The sequence below is a fragment of the Zalophus californianus genome, chromosome 9 (genome assembly GCF_009762305.2).
Source record: "Zalophus californianus isolate mZalCal1 chromosome 9, mZalCal1.pri.v2, whole genome shotgun sequence".
NCBI classification, from domain to species: domain Eukaryota; kingdom Metazoa; phylum Chordata; class Mammalia; order Carnivora; family Otariidae; genus Zalophus; species Zalophus californianus.
The window spans coordinates 4,994,165-5,010,325 of record NC_045603.1 but is presented as its reverse complement, the minus strand read 5'-3'; the positions used below and the strand labels follow the sequence as shown (position 1 = coordinate 5,010,325).

The 16,161-nt window shown below is 57.0% G+C and overlaps 1 protein-coding gene across 2 annotated transcripts in view; it reads left to right on the top strand.

Moving 5' to 3' along the window:
• Positions 1 to 11,922: 11,922 nt before the first annotated feature.
• Positions 11,923 to 16,161, top strand: part of PRR5 (proline rich 5) — a 51,376-nt gene continuing 47,137 nt past the window's right edge. Inside the window, exon 1 of one of the 2 annotated variants that reach the window (XM_027595001.2) lies at positions 11,923 to 11,946. The gene's annotated coding sequence lies outside the window, so the exon portion shown is untranslated. Of the gene's footprint in view, positions 11,947 to 12,231; positions 12,280 to 16,161 lie in introns of those variants that run through there. The other variant, XM_027594999.2, reaches the window with a different exon arrangement.

Sequence of the window (16,161 nt, the reverse complement as noted above, 5' to 3'; positions counted from 1 at the left end):
ACCTGAGCCGAAGGCAGACGCGCAGCCATCTGAGCCACGGAGGCGATCATTTTGGAATGTGAGCTGCGGGTTGGGACTCCATTCTCAGCATAGGGCTTGGGCCAGAGGCTGCGCCAGACTTACCTTGCTTCTCCCTAATTTTGGGTGTGATGCAAGACCCCGTCTTTTCATCCACTGTGTGGCCACCCTTGATCCGCGGAATGATGTGCTCCTGTGCCCTCCCACCCTCGAGACAGTAGGCACTCGTTACCAGGCATTGGGAAATTTGGAAAACCAGGAGCAGAAACGTCCCATACTGCAGGGCAGCAAAGATCATCCCTGATAACAACTCAACGTGTTTCTCTCGGGTCTCATCTCCCCATAACGTTTTGAATCTTGGTGAGGGTTTGTTAAATTCAATCTGATTGCATAAGCATTCCCCCCCCCCCCCCCCCCCGGTCTTCGAAAACTCTTTATAAAGCTGATTCCCTCACTTTCTGGAGAGAGGATGTATAATCACAGCATGCTTCCCTCTTGTTGGGCACGTACCTTTCTACTGCAAATAAGGCTGGCAGGAACAGCGTGAAGGGTTTTGGAATCCCTCCTCCGCATGGGTTTCCAGCGTGGAATTACTGTGTCAGCTCACTTCCTGACCCATGGTGTGCAGCGGGCCTCCCGCCAGGGTGCGGAAGTTCACGTTCCCGCCAGAGGGCTGTGGCCCCCCACCACCCGCCCAGACAGACCTGTTCTGGCCCATGCGGCTGGCTGCGCACCTGAAGCAGGGAGGGGGCTCGCCCCGCTCCAGCGCCCATCCCCCCACCCCCACGAGGATGCATTTCTCACCAGTTCCTCTGGGCCCGGCAGGGGCTGGGGCTGGGAGGCTGGGGAAGCCCACAGATCCGGGTCCATGGCCTCGGCCAGCGGCTTCCCAACCCAGACGCGGTGACGACGGGAGGGTCACAAGAGAACTCGTGGACAGCGGGCACAAGCAGGGTCTGGCCACCGAGTAGTTGCCTCTGCCGGCCCATCCCCCTGGCTGGCCCGCTTCAGGGGGACAAGCTGTTCCCTGGGCCAGAGCCACTCCTGCCTCTTCCCAGAACAGCATCGGATCAAACAAGCTGGGCTCCTGGACTTCGTTAGTGCCTTCTTTATTTCTCCTTGCCTGGCAGGAGTTTCCATATAGCTGGAGAGGTCTTTTTTAAATTACACATCCCCTCTACCAGCCACGCGGTTTGGAGGCGGCGGGGGGGGGGGGGGGGCGGTGTCAAGATCCACGTGTCTCAGAACCTCTTCCTATTTCAGAGGCCCAGGGCCCCATCTGGGGCCGCCTGGCTCCTCTCCCCAGCGGCAGGAGGCCAAGCACTCCCATCAGCCCTGGCCGGAGAGCCGGGCCCAGCTCGGGGAGGCTTGGGTCACCCATCAGCCTGCTCACTCACGCAGTCACTGGCCCAATGTCCCTGGTGTCCTCCATGTTGGAGCCAGGCTGGGGCTGGGGACTGACAAGTAAATCACACAAAACCTTCTCGCCAAGTTGCATCCAGACTCTGGAGGGGAGATGGGTCCCAGAAACATGTAATTACAGGCGCACAGTTGTTGAAAATATATTTTCTGAGCATTTATGATGGGTCACAAGCTGAGCTGAGAGATTCCCATTATGAGAATTCTGTGGGCCGGAACCGAATCTGCCCTGGGCCCTTGCTGGCTGAGGCAGAGACAAGTCCTTCCAGGGCCCCGGGCCCACCCACGGTCACACCCAAGCCCCCAGCAGGAACCCAGGGCATAGGGGGACCTCTGTGGTGAGGCCGATGCCCGATCAGGGGAAGCAAGGAGGCCAGGGCGTTCCTGTCCCCAGGCTTCTGTCAGGGTCACGGACAAAGGCCCCCAGAGCCCCTGGGGCAGGGTCAGCACCTGTCCTGGGGGGCCCGGAGAGGGCTGGGTTCCTGCTGGTGGCAGGGCAGGAAGCAGCTGTGGGAAGCTGGGGGCAGGGGACAGCGGTTACCTCCATAGCCCACTGTCTGCGGAAGCCAGGGCAGGGACATTGCTGCTATGTGAAACTGCTGTGGCAAGGCCCAGCCAGCCTCCAGGGCCTGACAGTGCCCTCTGGTGGGTCACCGCCCCATCCTCCACCTGCTCCAGCCTGATGCCACAATGAGGTGGCAGCTGGCTGGCACCTGTCAGAGGCAGTGGGGGACCTGTGGCTGGCCCTGGAGGATGAGGTGGAGATGTCGGGGCAGAGACGGGGTGGAGGGACCAAAAGACAACACCACCCCAGAAATACCAAGGCCAGCTTCTAAAAGAAATAGAGCAAGAGGGGCTCCTGGGTGGCCCAGTTGGTTAAGGGTCCTGGGTCCCAGGGTCCTGGGATTGAGCCCTGCGTCCAGCTCCTTGCTCAGTGGGGAGTCTTCTTCTTCCTCTGCCGGCTCCCCCTGCTTGAAAGAGCGAGAGAAGTGGCAGGATTTCTTTCCTCACTGGCCTCACTGTGTTTGGGATCCATCTTCCTGCTTTCCTTACATTCCAAAAGGAGGCACCCATCCCCTAGGTGGGCAGTCTAGGTGAGGCACCGGACAGGAGGACAAGGGAAGTAGGTGAGAAAGATCTTTCTCCACCCGAACCCTGCAATGAGAGCTCAGGCAACGGCTGGAAGTAGTGAGCCCAGCATCTCTGGAAGCAATCAATCTGCCCCTGGATGCCGGGGGGCCAGGAGCCCAGAAAGGAGTCTATAAGGGGGTGGGGGTTTAACAAGGTGCACAGGAGGACCCCCGTGGGCAGGGCTCCTTCCAGCATTCAGAGCCACCCAAGGCTTCCGGACGACCAGGGAGTGCCCCAGGAGCCCCCTGGGCACAGACAACACCAAGAAAAGGTGAGCACCTGCCCCACGCCAGGTGCTGTGCCAGGCAAGAGTTCTGCGTGCTTCATCTCAACCATCTCAACACTTGCAAAGTACTGGTTACTCTCCTACTTAGCAGGTGAGGAAGCCGAGCACCAGGGAGGTAAATGCCTCGCTCAGGATCACACAGCTCCCTGGGGCAGAGCCAGGACAGGGACCCAGATCTGGCTGACTGGGTAAGCCCTCCCCTCTAGTCATCCTTGCACGGAGGAGTGGTTACAGGGGGCCTGACCTGTGCTGCGTCCTGGCTGGGTCCTGGTGGGACACAGGTACGTGGAGAACCAAACAGGTGAGGATCTGCCCGCCAGCCCACACACCAGGTTCCCTCCACGCCTTTTCCTTGAGCATTTGCCCAGGCTGCTTATGATTTGACATTTAGCTCATTCAACAAACTTTGACCAAAATAGTGCCTCTGTCTCTCCCCCTCCGTCCCCCAGCTGCATACCTTCACCCACTGACCCAGGCCTGGGGGCGGGGCCAGCGGTATACCAGCATGTAAGACAGGTGCTGGGACCACAGGTGCAGAGGGGAGATGGTAATCCAGATTCTGTCCCAGCCGATACCTGCAGAGCAGGGCAGCAGACAACTTCAAAGTACACATTTCAGGTACGCATGGGACCTTCACCGGCATAGGTCAGATCCTGGGCCGTAAAGCAAGTCTCAGTGCACGCACCGAAATCATATGAAGAATTCCTCCCTCGTCGATGTATAACAACGAAATCAATCTAGGAAAGCTCCAAATGTTTGCAAATTTAAGAAACACGCCATGGAATAACCCTGTGAGTCCAAGAAGAAATCCAAGGAAAATGAGAAAATATTTTCAACTGAACAAAAACAAAAATACATGTCAGAATTTGTGGGAAGCAGCTAACTAACTCAGGGCTTAGAGGGCATGGAAGCTTTCAGTGTTCATATTGTGAAAAAACAGAGGTTTAAAACCAGTAATCTAAAGAAGCTAGAGAGCAAATGAAAATCAAATTCTCCAAAATAACAGCCCCCCGGAGATGTCCGCATCTGATCCCTGGAATCTGACTCCGTGAGGATGGGTGGCTAAGGGGAATTAAGGTGACAGGTTAAATTAAGCCTGCAGAAACAGAGAGATTATGCTCGATTATTCCAGTGGGCTCAGAGTGATCAATCACAAGGGTCTTTAAAAGTGGAACAGGGCGGCAGAGGTTCAGCGTGCTGAGATCCGAGCAGGGCTGATCCCCCCAGTGCAGGCTTTGAAGAGGGAGGCAGGGACCACCAGCCAAGGAGAGTGGGGAGCATCTGGAGGCTGGAAGAGGTCAGGAGGGACTTTGCCCAGTAGCCTCCTTGAAGGAAGAGCGCCCTGCAGACACCTTGATGTTAACCCCGAGAGACCTACATCAGACTTCTGGCCTTCAGGACTGGAAGGTAAAACATTTGCCTTGCCTTGCTGAGCTCCAAGTCATTAGTTACAGCAGCAATAGGAAATGAATACAAAAATCAACGCAGCTGGGGCGCCTGGATGGCTCAGTTGGTTGAGCGTCTGCCTTTGGCTCAGGTCATGATCCCAGGGTCCTGGGATCGAACCCCAGGTCAGGCTCCCTGCTCAACAGGAAGTCTGCTTCTTCCTCTCCCTCTGCCCCTCCCCCAGCCCCATTCTCTCTCTCTCAAATAAATAAATAAAATCTTAAAAAAAATCAACACGGCCAATAATTGGTTCTTGGAAAAGATTAATAAAATAGCCGAAGCCCTGGTGAGACTGATCAAAGAAAAGAAAGAAAGCACAAATTAGCAAACCCAGGAAAGAGGGAACATCATTACAGATCCTACATACATTAAAATGATAATAGGGGAACATTAGGAAAAACTTTGTCAATAAAGTTGGCAACTGATGCGAATCAAACTCCTCGAAAACCATAGATTATCCAAACTGACACAAGAAGAAAATAAGAACATCTAAAGAGCCTCATACCTATTTTGAAAATTTGCATTTGTAGTTCAAACTCTCAGGAGGAAAACTGTGGACGTTGATGGTTTCACTGGTGCATTCTATCAAATATTTAAGGAAGAAATAATACCAGTCTGACAGGAACCCCTTCAGACACTGGAGGAGGAAGGAGCACATCCTAAATTGTTCTAACAAGGTAGAGCCATCCTGATACCGAAACTCGACAAGAGAGAGAGACCACTACAGACCAGTATCATTCTTGAATGTAAAGCAAATCCTCAACACAATTATAACAAATCGAACCCAGCAATATACACAAAGGATAATGAATCGTGACAAAGTGGGCTTTTTGCCAGAAACACAAGGTTGATTTAATGTTCAAAATCAATCAAGGTGATTTGCTCCATTAACAGAGTAAAGGATTTTTAAAAACTGTAGTATATCACAAAAAACATGTGACCAAATTCATTCATGATAAAAAAAAAATTTTTTTTCCAGCCACTTAGGAATATGAGGGAACATCACGAACTAAATAGAGAAACTACAGAAAAACCTATAACTAAAGCCACAGGGAATGGTGAGAGACTGAAGCCTTTCCCTGGAGACCCTGTTGTCCGCTGTCCCCGCTTCCATCCCCCCTCGAGTCCAGAGGTTCCAGCCGGTCTCTACGTGCCAGCATCATGACAGTCCATGCAGAAAACCCTAGTAAATCCACAAAGTGCCCACCAGGCCTGGCCTCAGTGAGGGAGGGATGGTTCTGGCATTGAAGGGAGTGTCCGGGAATGCTGAACTTGGGGAGAAGTCTGCAGGGGCTGCTTCTGCCCGGAAGGCCACCGAGGATGCTGAGTTATTTTAAGGCAAATTGGGCCAGGGTTTCTGCAGTGGCCAGGCTTGTTCTGTTTGAAGACAGCTTCTTGGCAGGACTGCCAGGCCGCGCTAATCCTGCCCCCTGGCCCCGGATGCTTGGGCCGGGTGCAGGGGGCTCCCTGCCAGCTTTTCAGGGTGGACATTGGAGGGGTAAGGGGACAGAGGCTGGCTGTGTGACGGGCCTCAGCCCAGACCCCTTTTATCTCCCCGCCCCCGACCCTGGGTAGGGGAGGGAACACTGTGCTGCCAGAGCCATTCCCACCAGGAATGAGTGGGTCTCTGGAAGGAGAATCTGGCCCACGGGGCCAGCAGGCCGGGTCCTGCCGAGTTCACCCTGTCAGGCACCCCTGCCTTGGTTCAGTGCCCGGATCTGAGCCCAAGACCCTCACCGGCAGGCACCAGGCCTGGGGTACTTAACCAGAGCCTCCATGCTCAAGGGGGCTGGCCTGTGGGGTGAGCACTGGTCCCCGAGTCCCGAGCCGGGCTCTGGCCTCTGTGCAGAACTGCTGATGAACTCCCAGGAGGAGAGGGCCAGCTCCAGCTCCAGCTTAGAGCCCTTGTCACATCAAGTGGCAGAACTGGCTTTAGAGTCTGGCTCCCCTGACCCCAGAGCACCCCCCGGGCTCCCGTCTGCAGCCCAGCCCCACATGCAAACCTAGCATAGATGAGGCACATGGTCCTCCAGTTGAATCAGACTCAGCCCCCTGTGGCCAGCCAGCGGTCTCCCCAGCGCCGAAGACAGAGGGGCGCCTGGGCTTCCGCTGGGACAGGACCCAGAGCAGACGAGTCTAACGCGGGAGCCGGGGCCAACGGGAGAGTCAGGCGGTAGCAGCTCTCTGCCAGAGCCCCCGCCCCTCCAGCCCCGCCTGGCAAGTCAGCCCACTGCCCGAGCTGGGTCACCTCCCCCAGCCAGCCTGCTGGGCCCTGTCACCACAGCAGTATCAGCCGCCGACGGTCCAATGTCGAGCTGGCACAGCCCCCAGCCAGGTTCGAACCTCCCACCTCCCCTCCAGCTCTCTCCCCCCTCAGTCTGAGGGTCTGGAGAAGGAGCCTGTCCTCTTGGTGGTCCAGGGGAAGCCTCCCCATTGCCTAATGTCTCCGGCAGAGGCCACCAGGAGCATCCCTGTGGGTGAGCAAAGAGGGGCCATCACCCGTGGCCTAGAGGGAGAGCCACCACGGCAGCGGGGGGTGCTCGGCAAGGGGGTAGGAAGGACCTACGGGGTGTTGGGCGGGTGCTGGGGGGACACGGGGGGCCTGAGGAGGCGGGGCTCTGCTCCAGACTGGGTGCTGTCAGGAAGGGGGCATCTCAATAACCCTCGTCCAGGGGCCCCTGGCTGGTTCAGTCGGTACAGCGTGCGACTCTTGATCGTGGGGTCGTGAGTTCGGGCCCCACACTGGGCATAGAGCTTACTGGAAAAAATAAATAAATAAATAATAACCCCTAGTCCACAGGGCCTGCAGCCGGCTAGAACTGGGTTTGGTCATTCCTGTGGCCTGCACAATGTTCACGCTGTCGTCTGTGTTCAGTGATGACCGACGGGTCTTGTCTTTGTCTTGATTATCAGCTAGCAGCCTTCTCTGATGTTGTTCTGTGTGGTCGTTTATATTTCACAGGAGGACAAGCTGTTCTGGAGAGGGAGGGCTCTCCAGAGAAGGGAACAAAAGGTGGACCCTCCCCACAGCCCCTCAAATGTTCAGGAAAATTCCCAAATGCACCACATGCTGGGATGGAGAGCTCAGGGGTGGACGTGGTGGACGGGCCAAGCTCTGCACTGAGGTTTCCCGGGTCCCCTGGATTTCCCCTGGGGTCCAGGGACAAGGGGTGGGGGCTACCAGGCAGTCTGGGTGGACTGGAATCCTGGGTGGACGGGGCCGGGGGACAAGAGTGGACACTCCCAAGATGAGAGGTTCAAGGTTGCATCACAAGGAGATAAACTCTTGGTACCTGCTTGTCAAGGTGGGCTCCATCCCGACAGTGCCCTCTCGAGTAGAGCTGGCACTTCCAGAGGGAGAGTCTGGAGCCTCCTAAGAGAGACATAGCTAAGGACAAAGGTCCCCTCAACCTGCGTGGCCCCAGCCTGGCTGGAATCCAGATCCTTCCTGGCTCCCACAGCCTACTTGTCAACCTGAGCTTTGTGCACAGGTGTGATACCCAGGTATAGCACAGAGGTGCAATGTCCAGGTGCCATGCCCATGCATGGTGCCAGGTGTGCCGCGCAGGTGAGGCGTTCATTTGTCAAAACGTCTCTTGGGTGGCAGCTTCATACAACGTTCTGCAAGTTACTTCCGCCATTTGCCAGACTTCCGCTGAGCACCTACTGTGGGCCAAGCCCGGTGCCGCACCCCAGGGACCCGGAGCTGAAAGCCAGCCTCCCCGCTTCCATTCCAGAAAAGAAAATGAGGAGTTGAGGGAAGTACCTCTGAGGCTCCTCCTGTTTGTCGCGGCTTACCAGCACACCAGCTCTGTAACTAACAGGTGCCTGCCAGTGAGTGCGTAGGGACCCGCCTGCTTAAGCAGTGCCATCTAATGGAGCATCTGAGACAAAAGGTCAAGTCCGAGAAGCTGAAGTGCAAAAGGAAAGCAGAGTACACAACGGGGAAACGTATGCAAATGTCATGTTATCATTGCTCAGAAAACCTTATCTCCCCTTCATGTCCCAAAATGCTACCCAGCACCACCCTTTTAAATCTATAATAGCAGATCAGATCTGCAAAGCAAGGAAGAGGGGCATTCTAGTTCTTCCACTGGGTAGGAGAGGCTGGGAGTCATTCTGTTTTGCTTTTTCCATTATTAGTTATTTTATGTATATTTTTTGCTACATGTTAAGCACCCTATGGGAGGAAAGGGAATGCCAAAGCACCCGCCAATCTCTCCAATCTCACGGGAGCCCCTGGATGGAAGGCTTGGAGGCAGGGCTCAGCTGAGCTGCAGGAGACAGCCTCCAAACCCAGCCTTGCTGTGGATACTAGTCTCCTGTGGCCGCTCTAACAAATGGCCACATATTTACAGGCTTAAAACAAATCATTCTCTGCAGTTCTAGAGGCCAAAATTTGGGAGGGGCTGCATTCTTTCTGGAAGCTCAAGGAGAGAATCTGTCCTGTTACCTTTTCCAGCTCCTAGAGACCACCTGCTTTCCACGGCTTGTGGCCTCCTCCTCCCTCAAAGCCATGGGCGTGGCATCTGTCATCCCCCTCCGTTTCTGATCCATGCCACCCATTTCTTCCTCTAGCCCTCCCGCCTCCTTCCAAGAAGGATCCTTGTGATGACAGGGGGCCCATCGGATAATCTAGGATCGTGCCCCCGTCTGAAAAACCTTAATCACGTCTGCAAAGTGCCTTTTGCCCTGAAAGGTAATATCCTCACAAGCTCTGCGGATTAGGGCGTGGACATCTGGGGGCAGGGGGTGTGCATTACAAACCTCGTGTCATACACTATATGACACTGGGCAAGTCACTGCACATTGCTGGCCCCTGTCTCTCTGCCTGCACTGACTGGGGAGGTGTCTCCAAGTGTCCTCCCCATGCAGAGAGCCCTCAGAGTCTGCAGGCTTTCACCCTGTCCCACAACAGACACTCACCCATCGGAGAACTCAATTTTGCACAGGGCTGTAGATTTGCAAAGCACTTTTCTTATGTGCCAGACAATGAGCAAAAGCTCGTTAGATATTTTTCAGTGACTCAATCGACCCATGAATAAATATATAAATACACAAACTCGTGAAATAGCAGGTGTGACCACCCCCATTGTGGGGACAAGGAGCCTGAGGCTCAGCGTGGACAGGTCACCTGACAAGGGCCTCAGCCTTGGTCTCCTAGCTGCAGAACGTGTGTCCTTCCAGCACCAGGACAGTCTGGGCACACGGGGTGGGGGGGGGGCGGGCCACTGGCTTCATCTGCTCGCTTGGAGAGCAAAGGAAGGAAATGGAAGGTCAACCGGCTGCTGTGGTCAGGACAGGGGCCTCACCTGAGCCTCCTGGTGGTTTCCCACAGCCTCACGTGACCCTCGGAGCCGCTCTAACACACACGAGCGCTCGAACTGGGGTTTCCTGCCAGGCCCTAGGGGATACTCAGTTCTCACCGAGTTGCTAAAAGAGGCAGATGGTTATCCTGGGAGTAGTCACTGGCATGCTCTCCAGGGGCTCCTGGGGGTTGGCTGCCGTCTATACCACCCGTGTCTCCTTCATTTTCACTGTTTACCCCCAGACTTGGGCCCCTCAGGGGAGAAGAGCTCAAACCCCCCAAAAGTCAGACATAGAGGCTTCAAACCAAGAGGTCTTTGGGTTTAAGTACTGGCTCTGTCATTATTCACTGCATGGTCTTGGGCATTTTTTTTAACTTAATATTTTTAGAGCAGCTTTATGTTCACAGCCTAAATGAGAGGAAGGTACAGAGATTTCCTATGCCCCCCTGCCCCCCTCACCATGCATGGTCTCCCCCATCATCAGCATCCCCCACCAGAGTGGGACATCTCTTACAACGGATGAACCTGCATTGATGTAGCACCCAAAGTCCAGAGCTGACATTAGTATCCCTCTTGGTGTGCATTCTGTGGGTTTGGACAAATGTGTGACGACATGCATCCACCACCGTAATGTCATCCGTGTGGTCCAAACAAGGGACATACGAAAGGGACTATTTACAGAGGCGTGGGCAGGTTAAGGAAGCACCCAGAGGCTGTGATTACAGGGAGCTGCTACCATCCTTGGGGCTGGAAAGAACAAGCCAAGGACGTGGTGTTTCATATGGAAGCCAGGGGGAGCTACAGCTGCGGGGGGAGGGGGGTCCCAGCAAGAGCTATGATCACAGGGGGCACAGCCAGTGCCAGGGATGCGGCACGTGGTCAGCGGCAGGAAATGCCCCATCCTCTCTCCATCTCCTTCCTCATCTCCAACTGCTGCTTCTGTTGCTGTCCCAGCCCCAACCAGCTACCAGCGGAGGATGCCAACCATCAGCGTGGGCACAGAGCCGGGCAGAAGACGGACCTGGTGGGGGGACAGGGGTGCCACAAGTGAAAAGTGACCAGCGGTGCTCACTATGGGACCATCCATTACCCATTCTTTCCACAAACATCTAGTTGGCACCTTCTAAGTACCAAACACTCTCCTCACCGCTGGGGATCCTTTGGAGGAAGAAAAGAGACAAGGCCCCTCTCCCAGGGAATTCGCATCCTAGTGGACAAACTCAACACGAAAGAAATGACCAATTACAGAATAAAATGCCAAGCCCAAGCGCTAGGAAGAGAACCAAAGCAGGACAAGGGAAGAAAAGAAAAGGAGGTTCTTTGAGATAGTCCGGAGAACATGCTGGACATCCCCAGGACCCACTCGCTACCTGTGCTTTCTCCAACTGGTCCCTCTGTCCAGATGCCCTCCCCACCTTCTGGATGCCCTGGCCCACTGCCCAGGCAGAGGTGCTTGCCCCTCGACCCCAGCGAAGCCCATCGGCACACTCCCTCTCCTGGCCTCCAGTCACCAGGAAGGCCTGCTGCCTAACCTATCCCATTTTAACAAGGGCAGGTGGCTTAGCTTCTCACAAGCACCATCATGGGAGAGAAAGTCCTGAATACAGACAGAAATACTTGCATAATTGCATTTCAAAACTTTAAAACCATCCCTACACTTTAACACACGTCTAAGGACCAGTACCCGCCAGGGAAGGCTCCAGCCAGATGGCCTTGCCCCTGAGGGCACTCTTCTCTGCCTGTTAATCCTGCCACAGAATTCCTGGTCCAGGAGCCACCCTCACCCCTGTCCCCCTTCCCAGCACAGTGTCACAAAGGAGACAGGGTGGACCTTTTTAAACAAAGGATGAAAAGAACCCCTTCTTTATACTCTCGGGTGTGGGACCTGGGTGTTCCATCTGGGGTATGAGATATGGGGTGCCCGACATTTCAACCAGGCCAGTACTTCTCAAACTTCTCGGAGCTTGGGAATCACCCGGAGAGCTTGGTAAAAACCCAGATTCCTAGGCCCCAACCCTAGATTCTGTAAGTCTGGGCTGGGGCCTGAGAACGTGCATAGCTAGCAAGTTCAGGGAGATGCCCCCCCAGCAGATGGGGCCAGACTTTGAGAACCAGAGCCCTGGGCCAGTCAGACGCTGGAAGCATCTCTTTGCTCCATCCCTGCCCCCTCTGCCAGCTGCCAGACCCTGAGCGACCGCCCCCCCCCACCCCCCACCCCCGCCCAGCGGGGCAGGGACTGAATCCGAACGTCTGATTTTTCCTCCCGGCTCGCAGCGCCCCGCGCAGGCGGAGGCTCGAGGAGAGGGCGCTCGGTGGGCGTTAAAGGACCGCCGAGGGGTGGGTTACTGGGTGGCCGGGGACGCCCCATCCCTGGCGGGCACCGCCTACAGCCTGCGCAGTGCACCGGGGTGGGGGATCTGCGGAGGGCGCCCCGGCCCCAGCTCCCCGATCGGGCGGGCCGCTTCCCCGGCGGCCGCAGGTCGCGTCCTCGCGCGGGTCTCGCTCACTCGCATCGGCTGCGGAGCCCGGGCGGCGGTGGCCACGGCCGCGTCCGGAGCCCCAGCGCGGGCCCGGGGGCGGGGCGGGGCGGGGCCTCCGCGGCCCCCTCCCCCGGCCCGGGCTCGGGCTCTGCGCGGTGGCGGCGGCGGCGGCGGTGGCGCGGGGACCGAGGTGAGCGGCGGCGACGGGCCCCGGAGGCCCCGCGGGGGGAAGGGGCCGGGGGGGGCGGGGGAGTCGCACGCGCGCCCCTGAAGAGGCCGGGCCGGGTCCGCCGGAGCGCCGTTTATGTGTGTCTGTGTATGTGTGTGTGTGTGTATGTGTGTGTGTGCGCGCGTGTGCGTGTGTGTGTCTGTGTGTGTCTGTGTGTCTGTGTGTGCGCGCGCGCGCGCGTCACGCCGAGTGCGGGGACATGGGATGGGGTAGGGGTCGGGCGGCCCCGGCAAGGGGCTCCACCTTCTCCCACTACGAGCCCCCCCACCCAGGACCTCCCAGCTCCCCTCTCGGGGTCTCTCCTCGCCAGCCCTCCCCCCCCAACGCCCCGCCCCGCCCCGCCCCGCCCCCTTCTCGTCTCTATCTCTGACTTTCCGTCCCTGCGGGTGGGTCTCTGCGTGTCGGTCCAGCTGGGTGTCCAGCTGCCTTGTTTCCTGATCTTCCTTCCCCAACACTGCCCCCTCCCCATGCCCCTCTTCCCCTCCCTTTACACTGCCCCCCCCAATAGAGCAAACAAAGATGGTCGAGGGAGGGAGAACCTCCTTTTGGAGCCCTGTCCGGTTTCAGCGTGGGGCCCCACCCCTCTGGCCTCTAGCCTGGGCCTCCTGCCACCTTCCTGTGGGGAGCTGGCCCTGCAGAGCCCTGGGTGGCGGGGGGGCGGTCTGGGGCGGCAGGTACATCTGAGGGCAGAAACCCCAGGGCTGGAGCACGGAGGGGTCTGTGGCCTCAGAACTAGGGAACCCCCCTCACATCCCTTGAGAGGTGGCCAGCAGGGCAGACTTGCCTGCCACTGGGTCTGGGCCTCTGGCAAAATCAGACCGTGCGCTGGACCTTGTTCACAGGAGCAGGGCCTGACGCTTTCTAAGATTGTTTCCAATGGAGCCAAGGTAGGGGAAAACTTGCTGGGCTCGGGGAGGGTCCCTGGCCTGGGGGTCACTGGGTGTGGTCTTAGGCCACTTCCTGTGGGCGGCCTCCATTTCCCCATCCAGGCTGCAGGGCAGCAGTGAGATGGTGTAGAGAGGATGGAGAGGCCATCGCTGTCCAGGTGATTAGTGATGCTTTTGGCGGAAGCCCCGCTGGGCCAGAGTTCCCCGGGATTCCAAACGGCATTCCCTGGACTGCATCTGGAGGGGGAGGGGGGCTCCCTGTGGCCTCTCAGACCTCCTGCACCGGGCCCAGCCTGAGAACCCTTCCTGGAGGGGTAAGCTAGGGGCTCTGGCGGCGGGGTCCAGGACCACCAGATTGTCCTCTTCAATGACAGTTCTTGATAAAATGCCAATGCCTGGGCTCTCGTCCTGACCTCTGATGAGGGCACCAGGAATCTGTGTCTTACAGCTCACCCCCCCGAGCCCCACCCCGTGCACATACAAGTGTGAACACTGCTGAGTGGTGGCCTTGGATGAGGGCACAAGATCACATACTCCCTCTGGCCGGTAGGCCGTGGGGTGGACCCAAGAGCAGCCCAACCCAGGGGCGTGGACTTTCTGTGTCCCTGAGGAAGCCACTCCCCTTCCCTGAGCCCAAGTCCCCAGCACTCAGCAAGTTATGGCCTCCCAAGGGTCTTTCCTGCCTCATTGTCTGAGATTTTGAGCTGTTTGTTGAAAATGTGGGGGGTAGGGGAGTGCTCCGGAGTCAGGCAGACCTGAGTCAGCATCGCGGGGCCACTGCTGGCTGTCCGCATGGTCCTGGGCGAGGGACTTTGCTTCTCAGGACCTCCATTTTTCCACCTGAACACTAGAAATCATGCCATTCCCCACTCCTTACAGGCAGTCAGGGGATCCAAAGAGGCCCGATGCCTGACACATCGCAATCCCGCAGTGAATGTGATGTAAGCCATGAGAGTGGTTGGCGTTCTGCATTTCAGCTACCTTACTATCTGGTGATGGGGACATTCGCGTGTCCTTAATTTCTCATCAGCAGGGAAAGCTGTCTGTGCAGAAACATTTGTTAGCTGATGGATTTTGTTTGTTTGTTTATTTCTAATGGATGGATCAAAAGGCCTGGGGATGGTTGAGCGGCATCACCTGGGCAGAGTCGGGCAGCGTTCTATGCGGGTGCCGGGTCTTTCTCAAGACAGGCACTGTGAGATGACACCCGGGTCTCCCAGGCGACTCCCGGCAGAGCCAGGAGGACCTGGGGGGAGGAGAAGGAAGGAGAAAGCCCGGGGCCCTCTCCCCACCTCTCCGGGTGCCCTGAGTCCTGGGCGTTCGTGGACATGAACAAAATCATCTTCTGGGACATCTGTGAGGAGGGTGGGCTCCCAAGATGCCCATAGAGGGGCAGGAAAAGCCATTCATTCCTTCATTCATTCCCTTGCTCCTTCCCACAGGCCTTGGCAGATGGCAGGGGGATCCCCGTTGAGGCAAAGAGACCCACACGTGTAGGGAGAGGCCACAGGTGCGATCTGAACAGGAAGCTGTAGGGTCAGACTGTGGGGTCATTGCTGCTCAGGGTCACACAGCAGGGTCAGGATGTCCTGCTTTAGGCTCACCCAGAAGCCTCGGGTGGGCCCGGGGGACGTGCCGAAGAAGACCCAGCCACGCCCCAAGTCTGAGTCAGGAGATACAAATTAGAGTCTTGGACTGCTATGAAGACGTGGGTTTAGTGGAACAAAAAGGTAACTTCCTGGTGACACCATAACCCTCTTTTTGCCATTTAACCACATCCCTGTGATATGTCTCGGAACTGAATCTCAGTGGGGGAGCACCACTGGGGTGAGGGCTTTGAGATCTGTGCGTGAGCCCAGTTCTGGTGACTCTGGTGACTCTGGTGACCCAGACTTAGGGACAGGGCTCTGGGCAGGGCTGGGAGGAGGAGCCAGCCAGGGCCAGAGAGGGGCCGCAAAGCAGGCTCACCTGCTGTAAATCCTGGCAGCACCATTTAACAGCTGTGTGGCCATGGGAAAGCTGCCTAACCTCTCTGAGCTTCAGTTCTGTCATCTGCATTGGGTAGCTTGGACTAAACTGTTGAGATGATTAAAACCATGGGTGCTGGAGCCAGGGTGCTTGGGTTCGAATCCCGGCCCCACCTATCCCCAGCTGTGTGACGTTGGCAAGTGTCTTGACCTCTGTGTGCCTCAGTTTCTTCGTCTGTAAAGTGGTGAGAATTGCAAGCACTTGGTGCCTAGGGTTGTGGTAAGGATCTGGTGGCTCCATGTAAGGCCCTGAGAGGGACAGTCCCCATGTGAGGATCAAGAGTGGCGGTACAGGCCCCTGCTCCTGCCGTCACAGTGCTCCGGTGTGTGGCCTTTCGCTCAGGCTGGCATCGGCCCCGGAGTTACTGTCCGTATCCACATCAGCGTTGGCGTCGATGCGTACCTCTGGCGTCCCGAGAGCACTCGACGCCTGGCGCAGGGAAGCCTTCAGCTCGTGCCCATCTGTACCCTCCGGAGAGAACAGTGAGGCCACCGACTGTCTACACCCTGGGAAAAGTGGGGGTGGGGGTACAGGCGCCGGGCCGCTTCCGAAAAGATTATCAAGAAAATACATGCAGCTCATTTCAGCACGGAGTACTGCTCTCCTCAGCTTTGATTCCAGGGCGTGGGCTGACCCCCGGAAAGAGGGGGGGCTGCCATTTCCTGAGCATCTCCCGTGTGCCTGGTCCTATGTGCAGACCTTCTCCAGGCACTAGCCAGCCCAGAGGGTGATCGTGGCCATACCCAATTAACAGATATGAAAGCTGAGGCTCAGAGAGGCCAAGTGGTTTGCCTAGAGACCCAGGCAGCAAGGAGCAGGGCTGAGGCTCAAACCTAGGGTGTCTGGCAGGAGGTGTGAATGCCCCCCTTCCATCCCCACCGCACTACCTGCCTGAATGTGAGAGAGTGTCACCAAAACACCTTGACAT